The sequence below is a fragment of the Canis aureus genome, chromosome 12 (assembly GCF_053574225.1).
Source record: "Canis aureus isolate CA01 chromosome 12, VMU_Caureus_v.1.0, whole genome shotgun sequence".
In the NCBI taxonomy this organism is placed as follows: domain Eukaryota; kingdom Metazoa; phylum Chordata; class Mammalia; order Carnivora; family Canidae; genus Canis; species Canis aureus.
This window is the reverse complement of record NC_135622.1, coordinates 59440725-59462702: the sequence shown is the minus strand read 5'-3', so window position 1 is coordinate 59462702 and position 21978 is coordinate 59440725. Positions and strand designations below refer to the sequence as shown.

General features: G+C 44.7%; 1 long non-coding RNA gene across 27 annotated transcripts in view; it reads right to left on the bottom strand.

Annotated features, from left to right (window-relative positions):
* The window catches only part of LOC144281300 (uncharacterized), a 264069-nt gene that overhangs the window by 2734 nt on the left and 239357 nt on the right, over window positions 1-21978 (bottom strand). For 26 of the 27 annotated variants that reach the window (XR_013349854.1, XR_013349868.1, XR_013349863.1 and 23 more), the window contains one exon: window positions 19976-20048. The exons of the other annotated variant lie outside the window; for it this stretch is intronic. This is a non-coding gene — a long non-coding RNA (uncharacterized LOC144281300). The remainder of the gene's footprint in view (window positions 1-19975; window positions 20049-21978) is intronic. 27 annotated transcript variants of the gene reach the window in all.

Genomic DNA, 21978 nt, shown 5'->3' with positions numbered 1-21978 from the left:
CAGCCTTAACAGCATAATTATTCTGTATCGGATTGGGGGAAATTCTAGGATGTTCTGGAGTGCAATTGTATTATGTTCAGGGCTCTCCTCTCAAAAGGGATTTTCTGGCATTGGGTGCAGAGGAATGCCATTCAGGGAGGGTTTGAAGGTTGTGCATTCCCTATGCTGACAGCTCTGGGCAGCTCGCTCCCCTGGTTACATCCAGGGGTGCGGTGGATTTCCAGGTCTGGGTGCCACACATGCCTGCATGCTGAGGAGAGACCCCAATGCTGAGTGTGGCTCCAGCCTGATGCATGAAGGGAAGGCAAAGGCCAAACCCTGCCCTGAGAAAGCCAGGCAGGGCTGGCAGGGAGGGGAGGGGGCGATGGAGAGTCTAGTCCTTCCATTACCGCCACACTCCAGAATGCAGGTATGTCCCAGGAACAGGAAGGAGGGAAAAGGCTCCTCTTTTCCCCACCCCACTCGTGGCTCCTCTCCAACCCCGGGACCACTGCCCACTGGACCTGTAGACCTGTAACTCTGTGACCAGAAGGCTATAGACAGAGAAAAGCCAGTGTAGGCCGCCTGCAGGCCGACCCCCTGTGCAATAAATCCAATCTGGTTGCCATTTTCTAATCAGCCAGATGCTCTCCCTTCTTCATCCTCCACTTTCAAATCTGAAAATTGGGATAGTCAAGGTGTCCATTGTACAGGGTTGCTCGGAGGTGTAAGGCTCCCTGCAAGCACTCCACGGGCTGCCAGGCAGTCGGGCTGGTACTGTGCCTGATTATGCATGATCCTCTCTCCTATGTCCCTCCTTCAGATTTATGTGGCTCAACAGTCATGTTTTCATCTGGGCCAGTCACCCCCTCCTGCTAAATAAGCTCTTGGTGAACCTGGACCAGGGCCCGGCAATCTCGACATGAAGGCAAAGAACCAGGGTGGATGGGTTCTACCTCTTGAGCATCCTACTGGTGCCTCAATTAAAAAAAAAAAAAAAGAATGTTAAAAAGGACCCCAAAATACCAGCCCCAAAGGGCTGTTGAGAGAATCAACATGTGATAATAATAAAAATAATTTCATACATTTGAAAGCACTTCTCAAGTGTTTTTAACCATAACTATTGGGCATATGAACATATATGTCAGTTGTTTGAATTCACGATACTAGTTCTAGGAGCTCTTCTGAATCAGTGAAAAAGTTGCTCTGAAATAGGATACTCTTACTGGAGCTCCTGTTGCCCACAGTAAAAGATAACAAACCATGAGAGACTTGCCTTCTATTTCGGGTCTCTTCCCCCCTGTATCTCCTCTTCCTCCTCCCTCTGCCTCTCCTCTTCCTCCTCCCCCTGCCTCTCCTCTTCCTCCTCCCCTCTGCCTCTTCCCTTCCTCCTCCTCCTACTCTGCTCATCTCTGCAACAGTATCCTCTCACAAGGTCCCATCCTACCTTGACTACCTTCAAGCCTTCAGTGACACACAAGCACCTGAAAGGATCCCACTCTCAGGTTCACTCTAAGCCACCTAGAGTTGCCCTTCCAAGGGCACAGATTCATTTCAAAGAGCATTCAAAAGAGCCAAACAGGAAAGTATCTTCAAAAGAAAGAATCCTTTTGTTGCCCATGAAGCTGTGCTTCCCTACCAGGCTGACAGCACTTCCACATCAATGATCACATTGACCCCACACCAGTCCTGGGAGGCAGGTATGATCAGCTTGGCTTTGTGGATGGTGAAACTGAATACAAAGCAGCTAAATGACCTGCCAGCACTCAACAAAGGCCTTTTGTAAACCTGGAGCAGGCTAATCAGGTAGTCCTCTTGGCACAAAGCCCTCCAGAGAAGGAGAAAATAGACCCTGGGAGGTATTGGCTAGTTGCTCTCCCCCCAAAGGTGAAAATATCAATAGAATCTGTTTAGAGAACCACAGCATAAAGAGAGGGTGCAGCCATTGGGTGCTTTTGACCCCCATGGGTCGGAGAGTCCACTGGAGAAAATGGAACATAATGCCAGGGCAATCCTGGGCTACCTCCCCACTCCATGTTGTGGGCACACCCACCTCCAGCAGAAAACACCACAGACAAGAGCTCTACAGCAGATTCTCCTGGGCTGTCTTGACTCTAGGCCAGGAAGCATGCAACTAACCAACAGCCTTCTGCAAGAAAATACTTCTTCCCCATCTTCATGGAGGCCTGCCAGGCTTTCACTGAATGTAAGATGTGCTCTCTCCATTGATCCATCTCCCACATGCAGCTCCCTAGTCCAGGGAGCTAGTCCTGCCCCCTGTGACTTCCCTCCAGCCCTCTGCACTGTACAGTCTCCATCTCCTCTAAAAAGTCTTTCCCCCCCCTCTACTCTAAACACACTCATTCAATGGCTACATATTTATGGAGGTCTCTGCGCCAGGCACAGTGATGGAGGAGCACGTAGGGACCCCCTTATTAAATCCTTCTTAAAAAAATAAAATAAAATAAAATAAAATAAATCCTTCTTAAATCTTGTGTTTGTGTGTGTGTTGGCGGGGGGGGGGGGTACTTGATACTGATTCTAGCTTCGTATCTGTGCCCCAAAGGCCTAGCATCTCTTTTCTCTGAAAGCCCAGAGTGCAAGGTGAAGAAGTTAGAGTAGGAGAATGGAGGTGAGTTTGGGATCGCAGCTCAGCACCGCCCAGGGGTGGACCTCTCTGTAGAGGTTGCAGAGTTCCCTGCCTTGAGTTCCTGGATCTCACCAACTGCTTCCTGGCCTGCTGACGAGCCCCTGCCTGGTTCCAGACAATCAACAGCACGTGAAAATCACCATAAGCATCTTCATGACTGGCATTTCTACTCCAAATTCACACTTGCATGTCTGCAGCCCCCTGTAGGTAGATTAGCTCACATTTTCTCCATTAAATTGCACAGCAGTGCTGTGCAGGAGATGATACTGTCCTTAATGTTACAGCCCAGGGAGCCAGACCCTGAGGGGGAAGGACTAGTCCAGGATCGCACAGCTGGGCACTGGAGGTCTCAGGTTCAGCAGTCGTGCCTTGCGGAGCTTGGAAGGAACTGAGGACATTCACTTCCTCCATGTGTGTGAACCTGCCATTTTACTTCAGATTCTCTTTACAAAACGGCTGTAGAACTCAGCAGAGGATGCTCTGATCCTCATCCACTCACTGGGAGAGGGTGGGGTCAAGAAGAGCCTCCGTGGGCTGTGAAGAAGCAAGAGAACAGCTATTTCAAGTCCCATTGACTTTTTGTATGATTTAGAGAAGGGTATTAAAAGACCCCCGACTGAGTGAAGTCATCAGGTATGTACTGAACACCCTTCTTGTGTCTGGTACAGAACCAATAAAACAGTCTTTCAGTATAATTCAATTTAGAATTGGGGCCAATGGGGAGTGAGTTGGGTGGGGGTAGGAAATGATGAACTGCCTTACTCCTGCCCTTTTACCTTCTTACCTCCCTCATGATGTGGCCAAAGTAAGCTATTGGCCATCTCTTCACCCCAATGCCTGTGCCTACCACATGCTCCCTCAAACATGTTCTTTGTGCTCCAATATCTGTGCCTTCGCAAGGACTCATCCCTTCTCTTTGGGATGCCCCTGACTTGGCCTTTCACCTAATTCCTTCCCTCCCTACATAGCAATTCCAAGTGCCTGAGACTATTTGCTCCCAGATTTTTTCTTTTTTTAAAAATGGAATAAATAATTTAAATGGATAATTAACAAGCAGTGTTATATTAGCTCAGGTGTGCAATAGAAAGGTTCAACCGTTCTATACATTATATCTGGGAACCTTTTCTGATTGTCCACAACTACATGTGATCTTTCCTTCCTTCAGTAGAAAAAAATATCTCCTCTCAGCATTTATATCCCATCTTGTCTTTGTGCAAAGATTCCTCCCTTCCCCGATCAGTTTTTACACACACACACACACACACACACACACACGAACACACACTGGTCTGGGATGTGAGAAGCTATCATTTCTACTTATTAAAAAAAAAAAAAAAAAAGGCCTTCAGCAGTTGCCATGATTATCCACATAGTAAATGTCTAGTTAGTGCTGACCAAATTCTACCTGGTAGGACACGTGGAAGACAGTTGAGTAGTGGGGTGGGATGTGGAGGCTAAACACTACACGTAGTTGTGCAAAGCTGGCTGACAGTATGCCTCACCCACATTCACACCTCCTTCCCAGGGAAGGCTGCATTCAGCATCTCATCAACACCATTCTGCCTGTGGTGGGAGCTCCAGACTTCTCTGAAGGTCCAGCTTGAGTCCATTACTCTCCAGGGCTCGTCTGGAGCCTTCACGGGCCCCACGTCTCAATTCAACTTCTTCCTCTGCCCAATATCACTCTTGTTCCCTCCTTTTCATGGGTGTTAATCCCAGGAGGCCTCCTCCCTCATCAATATCCTTCAAGAGCAACATGGAACCAAGAGCAAGCTCTTTGAACACTGAACAGGAAGACAGAGCAGGTGGTTTCCTTATCAGGTGGGGGCAGCCATGCTTCAACCCCCTTCTTCACGTCCACCACTCTGACTCCCAGGTCCCCTGCCTGTCCTCTCCTAGCAGTGTCTCTTTCACAGAGGCGAGCTCTGTGTCCAGTCATGGTGCAGGTGGTAGTTATCCAGATGGTATAAGGCAAAGTGAGCCAAAAGGCTCTCTGCCCACAAATGCCTCCTAGGGACCCAAGCCTGGGAGTGAGATTCCCACCACTATCATCAGTTCTTGAGGAGGTGGGTGTAAGCTCTTCAGAGCATGGAGGGATGGGTAGGATACACCCACACATTGGAGACACATTGAAATGGGACTTGGAGACACATTGGAAAGGGGACTTGGAGGAGGTGACATGTGGAAAGGACATTTCAGGGGGCACCCGGCTGGAGAAAAGCCCAGAATTGAAACTTGTATTCCTGCTACTATTCAGAGTTTGGGTCGCACTTTTAATTACAGGAGTGCAACATGCAATGAACACCCATGGGTGATCATTACTGGTTCCATTTTTAACATACTGAGAGGTGGGCATGAATTGGTTCACTCAGTGCTGCTAAGTGGGAGCCAAGCTTTGGCAGTCTTCAGATTTCAAGCCCACTGCCAATCGCTTCGGCTAGTTTTGTTGCTTCTAGCCACAACTCAGGCCCTCCAGTAGGCTCATGGGTCCCAAGGCACCCAGGTTGGCTGTGATCTGAGTCACAGCTCTCCTCAGCTCATGTGACCACTCCTAGACTGGCACATGTTCATGAAACACAAGCCTAGGGGTGCCGAGCAGGGACTTCTGCTTCCCAAAAAGAGGGGGCTACCATAATCAGATATTTCAATTGTTTCTAAAATTTCATAGCCAGAAAGACCTCAGTCTTTCTGCTCTTCTTCTCCAGAAGGATTCATCACAAAGACTGGGAAGATGGATGGACATTTAAGAAGCTCACGATGGTCTGGGGTCCAGGAGGCTAGCCATGGCGCTGCCACTTGTCCTAAAACATGAAGCTCACAGTTTTATCAAAACCCTAGATCATACTTTATTTTCTAACTATTCAAATATGTAATTAGTTCAAAGTCAGGGTTTAAAAATGTTCAGGAAGTCAAGAGGATGCTTTATATCACCCAAGTCATCCAGTTTGGGACAATAATCATTCTCTCTTACAAATTTTGGGTTTTGCCTTTACTTAATTGACTTTGGCAGTTGGCACACAACCTTTAAAAATTTTACTGAAATGTCAGCCTTGAAAGAAAGAAAAGATTATTTGATTAATTTAATCTAAGTGCCAACTAAAGCACAAATGTTCCCCATGGACGTGTTATAACACTAGAGGTTCACAATTGATTGCTTGAGGATAAGGGAAAAAATGAACACAGCAAAATATTTACTAGTTAAGCAAGTAAAGTTTAATATATACAGAATGTCCAGAGTCACACCTGTATCCTCTGAACCACCAAAGCCTGGAGCTGGTTCAAATTCATAAGTAAATGAAAGCACAACCTGCTGAATCTGTAAGATAAGAACAGTGAGTGGTAAGCCAAGGACATGGATTTCATCCTTCAGAAACTCCAAACTAAATAAGAATCTAAGACTTTAACACCACTCTGCCTTTGCTCAGTGCACAGTTGTGTTGCAGGAAAGAAAAACATAACCAGAATATGACGCTGTCAGCAATTGACTTCAGGTGCCATCTGCATATATTCCTGGCACTATTAATTTGCAATTAACAAGGGCCTTATGTTTTATTCCCCTGCAACTTGCTGTCTTGAAGTCTGAGGGAGGGGGTTTAGCGGAAGGGAACATGCAGGTGGGTGGTGAGCCTTCTCAAAAACAAATAATTCTGCTTTTCGATACTGAATCACTGGTATGTAAGCTGCTCTTTCAAACTAATAAAAGGTCATTTGTTGAAGGGAAGTGGAATATTTCCATTATGTCATCGTGTGAAGCAAGTTCCCCAACATGTAGTAGTACATCACAGAGATGAGCATTGTGCCATGGGGCAGGCTGGCAATCTTTATTTACATTAGACACAGTCCTTTTTGAAAGTCCAGTGTGGTGGGTAAACTCCTAAACTTTCGAAATGGTCAGAGGAGAGCAAAATCTACTGAAAGCCTGAGGGTGCTAAAACAGAGCAAATAGCAAGCGTTCTAGATTTGTTCACCCTGGCTTCTGATTCCCGGGTAAACCACTTTCCTTATTTACAAAATATTTTTTTAAAAAGCCCATTGTAAGGATTAATCCATCCTTAAATAATAAATCCTTAAATTAAATACATTATAGTATAAGGATAATTATAAGGTGCCTGGCACCCACACAAAAAAGCACCATAAATGTGGGTTACTGTATGCCAGGTACTCGGCTATTTCCTTCTCTTGCCTCAAGGGTAAAAAGTATTTCAACCAGTTACCAACAAGCCACTCTCTGGTAGGGAAACAAATGCCCCTCCTGCCCATTTTATTGAAAAAGAAGGGAAGGAATCTGAGTGGCTTTTTCACACTGCTGTACACTGTCCATAGGAAAGTTATGTTGGTACAAAAGGGAGAGTAATTTTTCTTGGTCAACCTTCTAAGATAAATTATTTCAGAGTCAAAAGGGCAGAGGTAATCCCCACGCTCCAAGGACATTGATCAGAAGGGCTCCTTGTCTGACCTGTACTTATTCTCAAAGGGAACAATATAACCCTGGGTGACGAAATTACATGTGAATCCAGCTGATGGGTGACATGAAATGGATTGAAAACCACTGATCTTTCCTCGCTTGATGTTTGGTAATACACGTAGCAACAGACATCTGCTGGCATTGATTGAATGCGGACATAAAGCAAAATAGCCGGTCAGTAGTAAGCTGGAAAAATAGACTCTTCTAATGCAGGAACTAGAATTATTTAATGAAGCCCAAATAAGTAATAACACTAAAAATAAGGCACAGGTACTGATCACATCCCCCACCCCACACCCCATGTCTTGTAGCTATGCCAGCCGATAAGCAGGAAATCTGAACATTTAAATTAAAAGTCTCCATGACACTCAGGAAAATATAACTTCCTCCAGAGCTGGAGAGAAACGCAGGTGTTTCTGCATCATCCAAAAATCCTGCCACTTACAGAAAGAGCATTTCATGGTCTTTGGAGGCCGGGACACAATTCCCTTGAACACCCACTCCCGGGCCAAGACTTAGGGACATGACTCATCCGGAGCGAACAAGGCAATTTTCTGTGGGGAAAACGTGTCTCCACCCCAGATGTTAGCCAAGTTCTGCTTAATTAAGTAAAGTTCTGTGAGCCTGAACACGTACTAGCAAATGCTTTCCGTTCTCCTTGAAAAACTGTGGGAAAAATGATGATGGGCAAAGGGGAGAGGTTGAATACTTGCACACTTGCTTGACCCTAAGACAGTTGATGAATTTCAAAGATTTGCACAAAGATAACAGATCAGGAAGTTGCCGTTAACTTTAGAAAAGAATTCTACACTTTACAAAATAGTCAATTTTCTGTAAGATGTATTTATTGATCACCTGCCGTGTGTAAGCTGGTAAAAAGAGATGTTTGTGACTGGCAAGTGGAAAGATAGGAGGTTGTTATGAAAGCAGGTGGACAAAAGTGTCAATGAAAACATTTCTTCCCTGATAAGATTTCAATTCTGTGGGAGAATCAGCCATTGGCAACCATCATACAAGATGGAACAAATATGAACCAAAGAAAGATTAAAGAAACTTGCTGGAGATGGGTACAGGAAGAACTGATCAAATTTCACTGGGAAAAAAAAATCTGGAGGATTTTCCCTGAGACCAGTTTTTAAGCTATGCCTCTACTGACACTTTTTTTTAAAGATTTGTTTATTTGTTTGTTTGTTTGTTTGTTTATGAGAGAGAGTGTGAGGTAGAGAGAAGCAGAGGGAGAGGGAGAGAGAATTTGAAGCAGACTCCGTACTGAACATGGAGCCCAAGGTGGGGACTCGATCTGAAGACCCCAAGATCATGACCTGAGCCAAAACCAAGAGTCAGACGCTGAACTGACTGAGCCACCTGGCGCCTGCCACTGGCACTTTTGTGAATACAATTCTTTCAGGCACAACTAAACTGCTTAAAACAAGTATGACTTTATAAGGTGTTACAGACTGGATTGTGTTTCCCTCAAAAGATATGTGGGAGTCCTAACCCCCAGTACCTTAGAATGTGAACCTACTTAGAAGTAGGGCCATTACAAAAGTCATCAAGTTAAAAAAAAAAGTAAAAAAAAGAAAAAAAGTAAAAAAAAAAGTCATCAAGCTAAAATGAGGTCATTAGGGTGGATCTTAATCCCACATGATAGAGTCCTTATAAAAAGGGATAGGGACGGGGAGGGAGGGGCAATGTGAAAAAACCCAGGGAGAATGCCTTATGAAGATGAAGGAAAGATCTGGGTGATGCTTCCACAAGCCAAGGACCACCAAGGACTGTCAGTGAACCACCTGATGGCAGGGGAGAGGTAGGAGCAGATTCCCCCTCAGATCCCTCAGAAGGAAGCAACCCTGCTGACATCTTGACCTGACTTCCAGGCTCCAGAACTCTGAGAAAATATATTTTTGCTAGTTAAGTCTATCGCACTTTGTAATGGCAGCCTTAGGACAGCCCTAAAGCAAATCTGCCATTTTGAAAGGCATTATTTTAGGATCTCTGGCTGAAATCCCTGTTCTCCTAAGGTGTACCTGGAGATTCACTGAGGTTCAGTGAAGAAATTTCTAGGACTTCTATGTATCTCATTAATTTAAGACTTTCTTTTTGGCATATGTTTTAAAGGCATCATATATTAACACTATAGCAAATAGATCATAAATAAACAATTATATGTCTATTGGATCCTTTGTTCAAAAATTATTTTCTGATAGTTATGAATAATCAAAAAGTTGTAGATACTACTATTAAAAGTGATAAAATTCTAGATAATCATAGAAAGGAATTAAGAGATCTGATTCCTCTAAATTTCTTGTGGCTGATATGCAATCCCAAATATACAAGCCCATGGTCATGTGGCTTTGACTGCTGCTCCATGGAGGTGGCGATACTGTGATGATAGCCATCAAAGGGAGATGTCCCTGCAGGGTAGTTGCCAGTTACTGAAGGTTTTTAGGGGCTAAAGGAGGACTCAGAATACCTCTTATCTGAAAACCTTCTTTTCTTATCTACAGGTAAAGAGCCCAGCCCTGTAGACACATACTGCACTATGACAAAATATTTTCTTTCTCCCCACCTGTCTTCCAAATAGCCAGCACATAGAAGACACTGAATCAAGCTGGGAACCTTTTTGAATAAAAATCCTTTTTTTTTTTTTTACCCACCTTTCCTTTCTTCATTTGGTTTATACTGCTCATTTAGAAGGATCACTTTCCACCACCCAACCTGTCCAGATCCAGACCCTAATTACACCAACAAGAGAGGGGGGTCAAATCCTCTGACCCAGAGCTCTCTGAGCAACATGAACCTCCCTGAACTTGTTGGTTGGGATGAAAAAATTAGCATTTAATTTAAGATGACCAGCTGAACTACTGAATGTATCATATATTTATATATGCATCTTTCAAATAGGTCACAATTGTGTTCCTTGAGGTCCCAGACAATGCTTTATATTTCCTAGACCCCAAAGTGTCTGGCCCTAGGGTTAAGCTAAGGTTAGCCTATGCAATCAAAGTGAGGGCTTGTGGGAATGCTAGAGCTTTCACTTCGGTGATGGAATGAAATCAGCCTGGTGTCAGCTTGAGCTAGATTTAAATTCTAAGTCCAACACTAGTTTCATGATCTTGAGCAAGTTACTCAACCTCTCGGCCTCAGTTTCCTTACTAACAAATGGATATAACAGGATTCAACAAGCTAATGCACACACGTCTGTTGAGCACAGTAACTGCTCCATAAATATTAAATGTGTCCATTTGAATCTATGTTTAATTCTGCTAATTATGATCATTCCATTTCTCTTTCCTGCTTGCCAATGTTCATCTTCTGAACATGTCAAAGTTTAGAACACTACTTGGTGGTATTAGGGAAAAGTCCTTTAAAAAGAAAAGGAATCATGGTCTGAGTATGGCTGTGTTCCTTCCCACAGCTCCTTTCCCCTTAGACATAGTCAATGTGATGATGGCACTGCCAACAGAAACCGAAGATCCATGTGTTACCAGCATGATTAGAGTCTCTCTCTCCTTTATGCCTGAAAATTCTCAAGGGAGTGGTGGCTCAACTTATATTTGATATCCAGAGATGGCTGGGTTCATTTCTATTTTCCCAGAGCCTCTATCTTCTCAGAGTAAATAATAAGTTAGTAATCCCAGAAGACCAATTAAACATCATTTATCCAAGTCAGCGTCAGGTTGGGAGTATATCATGGTGAGCAGAGCGGAAGACAGAGGGGAAGAAATGGGAGCTAGCCCCAGCCACCAAGAAGCCAAGACAAAATTAATACCTGAGTTATTGCCTTCCTTCCAGAACCATGGGCTTCCTCAGTTGTAAATAGCAGGCCTCATTCTCTCTAAGAAAACCAGTGGAAAGTCTACATTCTTATGTCTTTTTCCTGATCGACTCATGATTCTCTGGACATGGACCTTCCATAAGCCTGTGGTCCAGCTACAGGCAAGCTGAGCTATGCTTCTGGAAGCTGTGGTATACAACATTGCCCACATTACCTACTTCCCCTCTATCACTAACATCTTGGAAAGTGTGACTAAGTGTGTAAGGCCTGGAGGGTGCGGTCTGTCATTTTAAGATGGTTATGTCAATATAATCATCTTCAGCACAGTACTTCCAAGCCAGAGTATATGAAATGACCCTCTACAGGGCCTTAATTCACCAATGTCCCATGAGTTTGACATAAGCAGAACCTAACTGTATTGCTTTTCAACAAGACTGTGGGCCAAATCATTATTTCCGAATATACTCAAACTTTGAATTAGCTCTGAAAGACATAAATGAAAAGTCTTATTCAGACAACTGAACAGATAGTGAGCAGCTACTATGAGCTACATGCTAGGGAATTAAAAGCATGAATTAGACGTAATTATGAGATTATTGTAAAGAGTAAGTGACATAATAGATGTCCAGGTGCCTAGCACCATGACCACTGCACCAGGCAGTCCTTTTCCCTTCTCCTCATCCTCCTCCTGGGAGACATGCAGGGACACAACTCCCCATTCCTTTCTCCACAGGCGTTTTTCTGTGATACGAACCTGGTGCTGTGGGGTGACAGAGGAAATAGTGATGCCACCAGAGACAAGACCTCAACCAGCCAGTGGAAGACTCCAAATTAGAAAAATGCAAAGCTGGGGATGCAAACTAGGCCAACTGGAACTCCACCTTGCTCTTACTTTCACTTCTCACTTGGGGAAGGGATGCATCTCTGAGCACCACCAGCAGCTCCTACTGACTTCCAAAGTCTGCATGAGGCTGCGGGCTGTTATGGGGAGAAAGATCCTTCACTTTGCCTCATGGCTCTGTCAGGACTTGCAACATTTGAAACACATAGAGCCATCCACTATCCCACCCAGAAGCATTCAAGAGCAATTGGAACAAATGCCTGATTAGGGAAAGCCAGCCCATAGCACACAAACTATAGGGCGGCCCCCAAGAAAGTGCCCCTGCAGGCCACAGAGTCACTCTGGTTGTCACAACATCCTCTGTCCTCCCCCTCTGCAGCCCCTACCTTCACCCCTATACCCCACAAATGTCAATGGAAGAGAAAACAATTGTTCTGGAAAGATTGAAAACACCCTTCTTGCTTCTTGCCAGAGCATTTGCATTTTTGGAAGAGGTTCTAATTTCTTTTTAAGGCTCAAAGTGAGAAGCTTTTAGAAAAGCTAAAAATATCTGTTAAAGAAGAAGGGGGAAAAACTATCCAGTTTTCCCTTCTTTATGTACAAAAGGCTCGGAGGCACACAGAGGTGCAGAGTCAGCTTTTCAACTGGCATGTCTGAAGGCATAGGGAAGGCACCGTGTCATGGGGCCTGGGTCTTTAGAAACAAAAGTACGTAGAGGTAAAGATAAAAGAAACCCAAGAGTGCACTATGGAACCAGCGCAGTTGAAAGCCGAGAATGTTCTACAGATTCAACTTAATATAAACTCCTCGTTTTACAACTAAGGGAACTAAAATACAAACAGATGAAGTGAGTTGCCTGGAGCCACAGTGCTCTGTTCCAGGAGCTGAGATGTCCTCCCGGCCCCGGAGCCCCTGGGCGTCCAAGGTATGCCTTGGACCTCTCTTCACCACCGCATGGCTTCTACCTACAACCCTGGAAATAACTCTCGAGGCTCTGGTCCAGGCCCTCCTCTGAAGTGGGGATGCCTGACTCATGAGTAGGCTGAGTTTCCTCCAGCAGCCCTGGTGAGCTGCACAACTCTGCAGTCTAGGGGCCCCACTTCCGGAAATCACAGAAACACCAACACTCTCAAAGGGAGTTTTCACCAAGGACAAAAATATCAATAGGTAGGCCACTAATTACTCAGGACCGGAAGAATTTAATTTTCAATTTAGAGCTTGAAGGTCACGCCCTGCATTCAAGAGACAAGAAACAGAGGCCAAGAAGGGGCCATGATTCGTCCAGTGGTGTCTGAGGTCAGCGCACGACTGGAGAGCTCTCCCTTCCCCTTGCGGCCAGACCTGCCCTGCCATGTGGCCTCTACTGAGTTTTTCCTTTGTTTTTTCCACTTACTCCTTCAATCAACACCAATGTTGAGTCCCTACTATGCACCGGACATAGTTCCTGGCACTGAAAATACAACACTAAGCAAGACAGATCCAGATTCCTACTAGGGGGATGGTGCCCCCCATGGATCCCCCCGGGCTCGTATCTTCCTATGAGATGCACGCATACAAGATGGCCACACCTGGGCTTCCATGAAAACTCTTCTTCCCTTCAGGAAGGAGAGCACTGGCGATGGCTCCCCAAGGCCCACAAAATGGAGCACAAACTCCTGGCTGTGACATGCTTATAAGACTCTGCCACTACTCAGCCTATCACCTGATCTGTCACTCCTTTCCTCTCTTTCCTCTGCCACTCTAGCCTTCTTCCTAACATTAATGGTGGGGGCTGCCTGGGGCATTCGTACACATGCCAGACACTCCGTGAGGTGCTCTGCAGTAGCCGGGTCACATAGCCCCACCGCTCACCAGGAGCAATGCCACCGATTCTCACCTTTGCTGCCTCATTGGGATGACTGGGTGGGGCTTTCAACTGTAAAACCACCTGAACTCCACCACACCAAGATCCTGAAGTAATTGGTCTAAGGTGCTGGGGCATCAGGAGTTGTAAATGGTTCCCCAGGTGATTCTAATCAACAGGAAAACCTGAAAAAACCAAGTAAGACACTATTCTCTCCATTTCATGGATAAAGAATGAGAAGCTCAAAGAAATTATCCAACATTCCAATGCTAATTCCTATTTGTGTTTTTTAAAATGAGGCTAGGGGCACCTGGGTGGCTCAGTGGTTGAGCGTGTGCCTTTGGCTCAGGTCGTGATCCCGGCGTCCTGCGATTGAGTCCTATATCAGGCTCCCCATAGGGAGCCTGCTTCTCACTCTGCCTATGTCTCTGCCTCTCATGAATAAATAAATTTAAAAAAAAAAAGCTAGGAAGCCGTTTATATGGGAATGGGATTTCTCTCTTGTATGTCTATTGGAAGCCCCTATCTCCAGTATAGGGTGGCCAGATTTAGCAAATGAAAATGCAGGATACTGAGTTACATTTGAACTGCAGATAAACAACAAATAATTTTTCAATATGAGTCAGTATAAGTATGTCCCATGCAATATTTAGAGACATACTCATTCTAAAAAATTATTTGTTGTTTATCTGAAATTCAAATTTAACTGAATGTCTTAGACCTCATCTGCAATGTGAGTATAGTAAATTATCCGAAACTGAAGACTGCATTAGTCTTATTAGGAGGCAAATTCCTTGGAAGTACCTTCAAATTATTACTTTAAATATTATACACGCTCACTTTACACACAGGAGTCATCTATTCACTAAAGCTCACAAATAGAATGTTCATGGTGCAAAGGATAAAATAAGAAGAGATGAACTCTCTAGATCTCCATATAACCGCTCCTCCTATATGCCTAACAACGAATCTGTCTGTCCATGTTGGTAACGCACTTGAGATTTTTCAGTGCCTTTTATTCTTTTTTCTTTTTTTTCTCAGTGCATTTAGCAAATATTTCTTGGCTCTCAGAATCACCATGTGAGAGAAACAGGCATTATTCAATTTCAAGACAGACAAGACAAGCGCTGACAGTGGCAATCACTGAAGGTCACATCGATGGTCAGGGTTGGCAACTACATGGCTCAGCTTCCACATTGATTTTCAGGTCCCCTGGTGCCACTGTGGGTGGAGGTTTCCTCTTGGGTTTTACCCAGTCCTACTCAGACAGATGAGGAGGGAGGCTGAGCCCCCAGTCAGTGTTCCTTGGATGTGCCATGGATGCGCTATGGACTCCCCCAAATTCATGCAAAAGCCCAATGACCAAGGAGATGGGATTAGGAGATAGGGCCTTTGGAAACTGGTCAGGTAGTGAAGGAGGAATGGGATCAGTGCCCTTATAAAAGAGACTGCAGATTGCCCCTTTGTCCCTTGCACCCTGCGAGGACACAGTAAGATGGCCATCCATGAACCAGGAAGCAAGTAAATCTGCTGGGGCCTTGGTCTCAACTTCCCAGCCTCCAGAACCATGAGAAATAAATGTTTAAGCCACGGTACAGTACTGTACAGTATTTTGTTAGAGATGCCCCTCATTCACCTTCTGCCCAAGGCCTCGATCTTTGGCTGCTTTCTTTGGACCCTGTTTCTACCCTCCCTGTCCCCAGAATGTGACCAGCTACCCACCTTCTTCCAAGCATAACACCCATGAACACTTGCATCAAACAATTATTTCAAGTCCTTCCATCTCATGATCTTTGACACATCCATGTAAAGGATCTGCGAACAGCAGGCCGAATAAATAAGAACGCAGACGGAACTGAATTCCCTTCCGGCTGTCCAACCTTTCCGAACACCAGTAGCCTCATCATTAGAAAATCCCTTCTGGAGGCCTCTGGGTGGCTCGGGGATTGAGCGTCTGCCTTTGGCTCAGGGCTTAATCCCAGGGTCCCAGGATCAAGTCCATCGGCCTCCCCGCAGGGAGCCTGCTTCTCCTTCTGCCTGTGTCTCTGCCTCTCTTTCTGTGTCCCTCATGAATAAATAAATGAAATCTTTAAAAAAAAAATCCCTTCTGTTTTGTTTAATAGACATCCTCAGACTGAACGGTGACCATCCCCTCCCCGGCCGTGTCCCATGAGGAAAGGTCAAGACAGATTGACCTTTGGTGGTTGGTGGTGATGGGTGGTTGCTCCTGCCTTGAGGGGACAGCAACAGAGCCAGCCTCTCAGAGGCCACATCATAGCACCCTGTGCCACCCGCTGCCCACTGGGTGGACCACTCAGGAGAGGCCAGCAGTCACTCCCATCACACCCTCTGACCTCAGCTGGTTAGCAGGTGCCAAGCTCCGAAAGCCTTCTCCCCTGCCCGGGTAAGGAAAAAGCAGTTGTTTGTGTCAATAACCCCTGGATCCATCAGTTTTGTGTCAGGGCTTATCATAGACAAGGTCATGACAGCGGACCTGCTGTACCGCCTGCCCACAAACACACACACACACACACACACACACACACACACACACACACACACACGGCAGGTTAATCCCTGTATCGTTGGCTGCCACTGGTTTCTTAAGGAGCTTTTACCAGGGCATGTTCTGATTTCAACAATGACCTGCTAATGGCTTTACATTTCTCCCAAGTATCATAAGCTGTCCTTGTCACTCTTATCTTCTAATGAAATCAATAAATTCAGGAGACAGCAAGAGATAGAGCAAAGGCAATGCCAGAGCCAAGGGCACAGTGGGATTATCTGCTAAGCCATAAATAATCATTTTGAAACGATGATCAAACCTTGACTTTTGCTTAGAGAATGAAGTTGAGGCTGTCCTGGCAAAATAAAATTTCTTCCCCTTTTACTTAAAAGAAGCAGCATGCACCCCATACAGCTGTGATCTCGCTAACATTGAAGACTCTATCACTGCAAACTCTATTCACGTGCCTTTTAGGAGCGCGTACAGGCAGCTGGGAGCATTTTCACTTTCTGCCCTGTCTAAAGTGTGTTCGTGGCAATGAACATCCCAGGTGAGTGGTTGTTTTGGTTACCACACAGCTTTGCCTTGATCTTTAAGAGGTTTGTTATTTGGTTTCTACATTAATCCTTCCTCCAAGTTGCAAAATCCACTCTTCCCTTTAACTTATTTCTTCCTATTTCTCCCTCGTTCTGGACAACCTTGACCAATCACCACTAGTCTACTGCTTTAGAGAAGTCCTTAGTATACTACTCCCAAGCCACGGTGTTCCCACCTGCTGCCCTTCGCCATCACAGCTTCCGTGATGCTGGAACATTCTCAGCTCTGACAACACGCCCTGTTGCCTTCTAACACAAGGCTTTACACATGTCATTGTGCTCCCTGGGGCACCCTCTCCACAACCTGCACATCCAGAAGATTCCTACTGTCCTTCCGACTTGAGTTGGCTGTCACTCTCCAGGGATCCTTCCTAGAGCTCCCTCTTTATGTTCCCTCTTTTTTAATACTTTCTGTAGCTCTGTTCCCTTTCTTTCCAAGGCTCACCTTCCCTGAGAGGGGTGTCTGATTGCCCCAGAGAAGGTCAGGTTGAGTCAGCCTTGGTTAGAGAAGAGATTGTCCATTATAGACATAGCCCCAGGATGCCATGAAGCTTCTTTCAAAACAAGTGATGAGCTGAGCAGGTACCCCAGAAGTTATCACACACACACACACACACACACACACACACACCCCACAACCTTCTCCCATGCATTTAGAGGTATCTCTGCCTAACATGGCATATGAGGAAAACAGGCTGCTCTCCCTATGAAGATAGGTCAAGGCGGTCCTGAGGCAATGCTGTACCTCCACTAGTCCCACGTCAGAATCCAGCATCCCTGGTGTCATCCACCCCCCCCCCCAGATTTGCCCCACAATGATGACCCATGAGCTAAAGTATACATGTGACTATACAAACACACTTGGAATGCAAGGCTGTGGAAAAGAAAGAAGAAAGAGAACAAACATTTCCCACTGCAGGCTGGGCTTCCAGACCTTAGTGGACCAGTAAGTCTGAAGGCAAGCGACTCAGGACATGGGAAAGGTGAGCCGCCTACCTCCTGCCTGAAAGTCTGTGCTTGGCTGGACTTAGGGGATGCACATTCCATCCTCAACTCTGAATGATGTCTAATTATCATAGAAGATACCTGGCAAATATTTTAAACTCCCAATTCAATTTCCCCATTGTGACTTTTGCTCCAACCTCCTACTCCTACCTCTCTGCATTTTACCCCCCAGGTGTGTTTCAGGCCACCTCTTCTCAGACTTCCATGTGCAGATCAATTATCTGGAGAAATTCTGGGGATTTGTTTGCATGAAGATTCAGCTTCAGCAGATCCGAGAGTCTGCACTTCTGAGGAGCTCTGGCCCAGGAACCACACTTTGAGTAGCAAGACTCTAAAGATGTGGTAGGGTGGCATCTACAGAGCTCTAAGTCTGCTGGGTGACTGTCCGATAGTAAGCCGGTAACTAGCTGATGACCAGTTACTTTGTCAAGCTGTCGGTAATACAGAAACCATATGCCCACTGACTTCATCCTGACCTTGAAGACTTACAGAAAGGGATTTTGACTGACTGTTGGCAACCCAGAGAGCATTGGACCCTCCCCAGGGAGTCTTTTAATTCCCTGTGGCTTACTTTCTTACAAGAAGTTATGATGGCTGCTTCTCTGTGTCAACTTGACTCGCCATGGAGTCCAAATTAGACATCATTCTGGATGTGTCTAGGAACGTGTTCTCAGTTGAGATTAGCATTTGAATTGGTGGACTCAGTAAAGCAGATTGCCCTCCCCAAGGTGGGTGAGCATCATGCAGTCCATTGACGGGCTGGATGGAAAAAGATAGGGTCAGGAGGAAAAAAAAACCTTTTCTCCTGCCTCACTCTGTAACCCAAGACATCTCACCTTCTCCTGCTTCTGATGGAGGCTTATGCCACTGGCATCCCTGGTTCTCAGGCCTTCAGACTCAGCCTGAGTTATACCATCAGAGTGTGGGTAGTCAGCCTCCATAAACACGGGAGCCAATTCTTCATAATAAGTCCACACGTTTATATCTATATCCTCCTGGTTCTGTTTCCCTGGAGAACCCTGAATCATACTTAACTCTGTGCATCGCCCACCTCTTCTGACCTTCCAGTGCATTCTCTGTCCTCTGCCTCAAACAGCCCACTAGCACCATTAACACCAGGTCTTTGTGCCTGGCACAGCTGGCTGAAGATTTAGTTGAAGGACATTTGGATCAGTCAGAGAATTTTCCTGCCAGTAACATAAACATTAACTTTTTAGATGCCATTGTTCTCAAAAGTTCCGTCAACCCCGCAATAAGAGGTATCCTCACTGGCACAGGCTTCTCTGCTCACCCCCACCCTCATTTGTCCATTTGCGGTGCAAAATTGTGCTTTGCTGTTTTCTTTCAAACCATGCTACTCTCTCAAGCAAGAATTTTGCTTGACAAAAAACAAAAACAAAAACAAAATATATTCAGAAGAGAATTTACACTATTTTCTTAAGTGTAGAAGACATTGCAATTGCAAGTTTAGATGAAAACATCATTCTCCCCTGTGTTCAATACATGGGTTGGATTAAGAAACATAGAACCACTTATTATACTAATTTCTAGTAAATGACCTTGGACAAGTCTTTCAATACCGCCCTATTTCCCTAATTATAAACGATGGTTAATGGTACCCTCTTCCTAGCTGTGACATTTCAAAAACTAGTAAGGTAAAGTGTCTAATGCATGCTTGGTAGGCCATGACCTTTCTTCTCCATGCCAATGTCCCGCTTTCCCCAAAACTGACTTTCATGTTCATGTCAACATGAGCCCCTTGTAGCAAAATTAGAGCAGCAATCCTGATGAATTTAGGGGGAAAAGTATAATGTACTCTAGGCTTTCTGTTAATTTGGATTATCAGTGCCACCCTCTCTTTCAGCATCAAGGATAATTGAAAGTCGACTGTACCATTAAATTAACATCAACTTTAAGCTTTTGCTTTAATTAAACCTGCATTACATTATTCTTTAGTGCCAAGGAATAAATTCCTTAATGACAGTGAGTCAATACATCCAAGCCCAGGAGTTGCCTTTTATACCAATAGAACCAGCCCATGAAGGAGTCACATTAGCAGCCCTTTGCAAAAAGAAGGCATACTATTTTTAGTCTGAAACTCCTGGACTGAAAATCAGAAAGCATCCAAAGAGAAACGCACCATTTGGTTTGCCTCCAAACACACTTGTAAAGACATGCACCCTTCTGTTTCCATATTTTTCCCCTTCAGATTTGTGACATACACAAACAGCAAGAAGACAAACGTCCCCATTAAAACACATTGATACCATAATGACATTAATCATAACAAAAACAATTAGAAGAAGGCTCACAAGATAGCAGGTATTCTTCAGGACCTAGCTAACCCTCCATCATAGCAGACTTCTGGGAGCATTATTCCAACCACTGCAAAATAAAAAGCAAGGGGGTAGGATAGAGAGAAGCTTGGTCTGTTTACATCTAAGCAGAGATGGGGATGCTTGCCGTGCCAAGTGGTTCTGGACTCTGAGCCTCATCCTGATTTTCAACTGAAAAGTGATTTAGTGAATTTCTTTTAATTTCTTTTTCCCTTTGAACAAACAAAACTGGGACATGGGAATTAATATAATTGAGTCCCTTCAGAGAATCCCAGCTGCCAAATCAGAGTGGGACATTGTCAGAAAGATAGGAATTGGGCCCAGGAAGGATTGGAGGCCCAGGGGAAGGCAGCTCAAAGGCAGAGCGTTGCCACGTGCACCCCACAAATGTACCTTAGAAGGAGAAAAGAAAAGGAATAGGAGAAAAGGAGAAAGATAATCACAGGTTATAGAATCTGATCAACTCATCTCACAGGATCTGAATCCAACCAGAAGAGCAAGCACCAGGATTTCAATCTTAGGACTAGGATTTCAATCTTAGGACCTTTTTCGAAAAATGAATGAAATTGTGTGTCTCGGCCCCCTGCCTGCCCAGGAGCAGAGACTGCAGCAAGTGGAGAGCTATGGAAAGAAGTCAGTGAGAGTGTAGAGGAGAAGTACCTGTTGGTGGACCCGAGCCCTGGACATCAAACTATTTGCTTTTCCTCCCACTGACCAAGTCCAAGGTGAAGGTGGCATCTCTCATGTGGAGATTGACTTTCAAAGGGCTTTTATGTGCAAGCCCCATCTCATTTAATTCCAACAGCATGTCACATGTTGGACTGGATGGTGATAACCATTGAGCTCACTTTACAGCCAACAATGTGGAGGGTTCAATGATATGCATATGCTGGTCATATGTATGGGTTGACCATTATCTCAGAGAGAGGCCTCTAATCTTTCAAACTGCAAGCTGCAAGACCCCTGACCCTGTGCTACAGAGACCTCTCCAACAGGTGGCACAGCAACAGGTCCCTTCAGACTGTATTACATGGTCAGGACCTACAAACTCAGAGTGCTTGTACAATTTTCACAAAGGAGAGCAAGTGGTAAGATTGCTCTTGAAGTTCCCACATTATGGTCAACACACATGGGAGCTAATCAAGCAAGTCTTTAAACATTGAGGTAAGCTCTTTGCCCCTGTACTCAACTTTATGGTGATTAAATAAAAAATCAACATAGATTAACATAAATATTGAGTTAATGTTAAATTGTACAGAATCAAAGACTTCCTTTCTTATCTTTCTAAGTAGTGGATGATGATAATTTAGTGCTTTTAATTCACAAAAGTATTTGAGTGACAGCTTCTTGAGTATTCTGTTAAAACAAAACAAAACAAAACAAAACAAAAAGCTTGAAACTGTATTTTAGGTTTTTTTTTTAAGTTTTATTTATTTATGATAGTCACACAGAGAGAGAGAGAGAGAGGCAGAGACACAGGCAGAGGGAGAAGCAGGCTCCATGCACCGGGAGCCCGACGTGGGATTCGATCCCGGGTCTCCAGAATCGCGCCCTGGGCCAAAGGCAGGCTCTAAACTGCTGCGCCACCCAGGGATCCGAAACTGTATTTTAAAAAATCAACACTAAATGATCATGTTTATGATAAATTTATCTCTACTATGACCCATTGGGGTTTATCTTGGGTATATAAGAGTGGTTCAGATGAGAAAATCTATCAATGTAGTTCACCATGTTAATAGATTTGAGGGGGAAAATCACCAGGTTAGCTCAAGTCATGCACAGACATTATTAAATAAAATTCAAAATTTCTTTAACATCAAGAAAAGAATTTCTTAGCAATATACCAGAATTTATTTTACTATGTAGATGGCATTTAGCCAAACTTTCAATATCATACTAAGTAGTGCAAACTGAGCCTCATTCCCATTAATATCAGTAAGAAGGCACGAATCCACACTGCCACCTCTACTGCTCATATC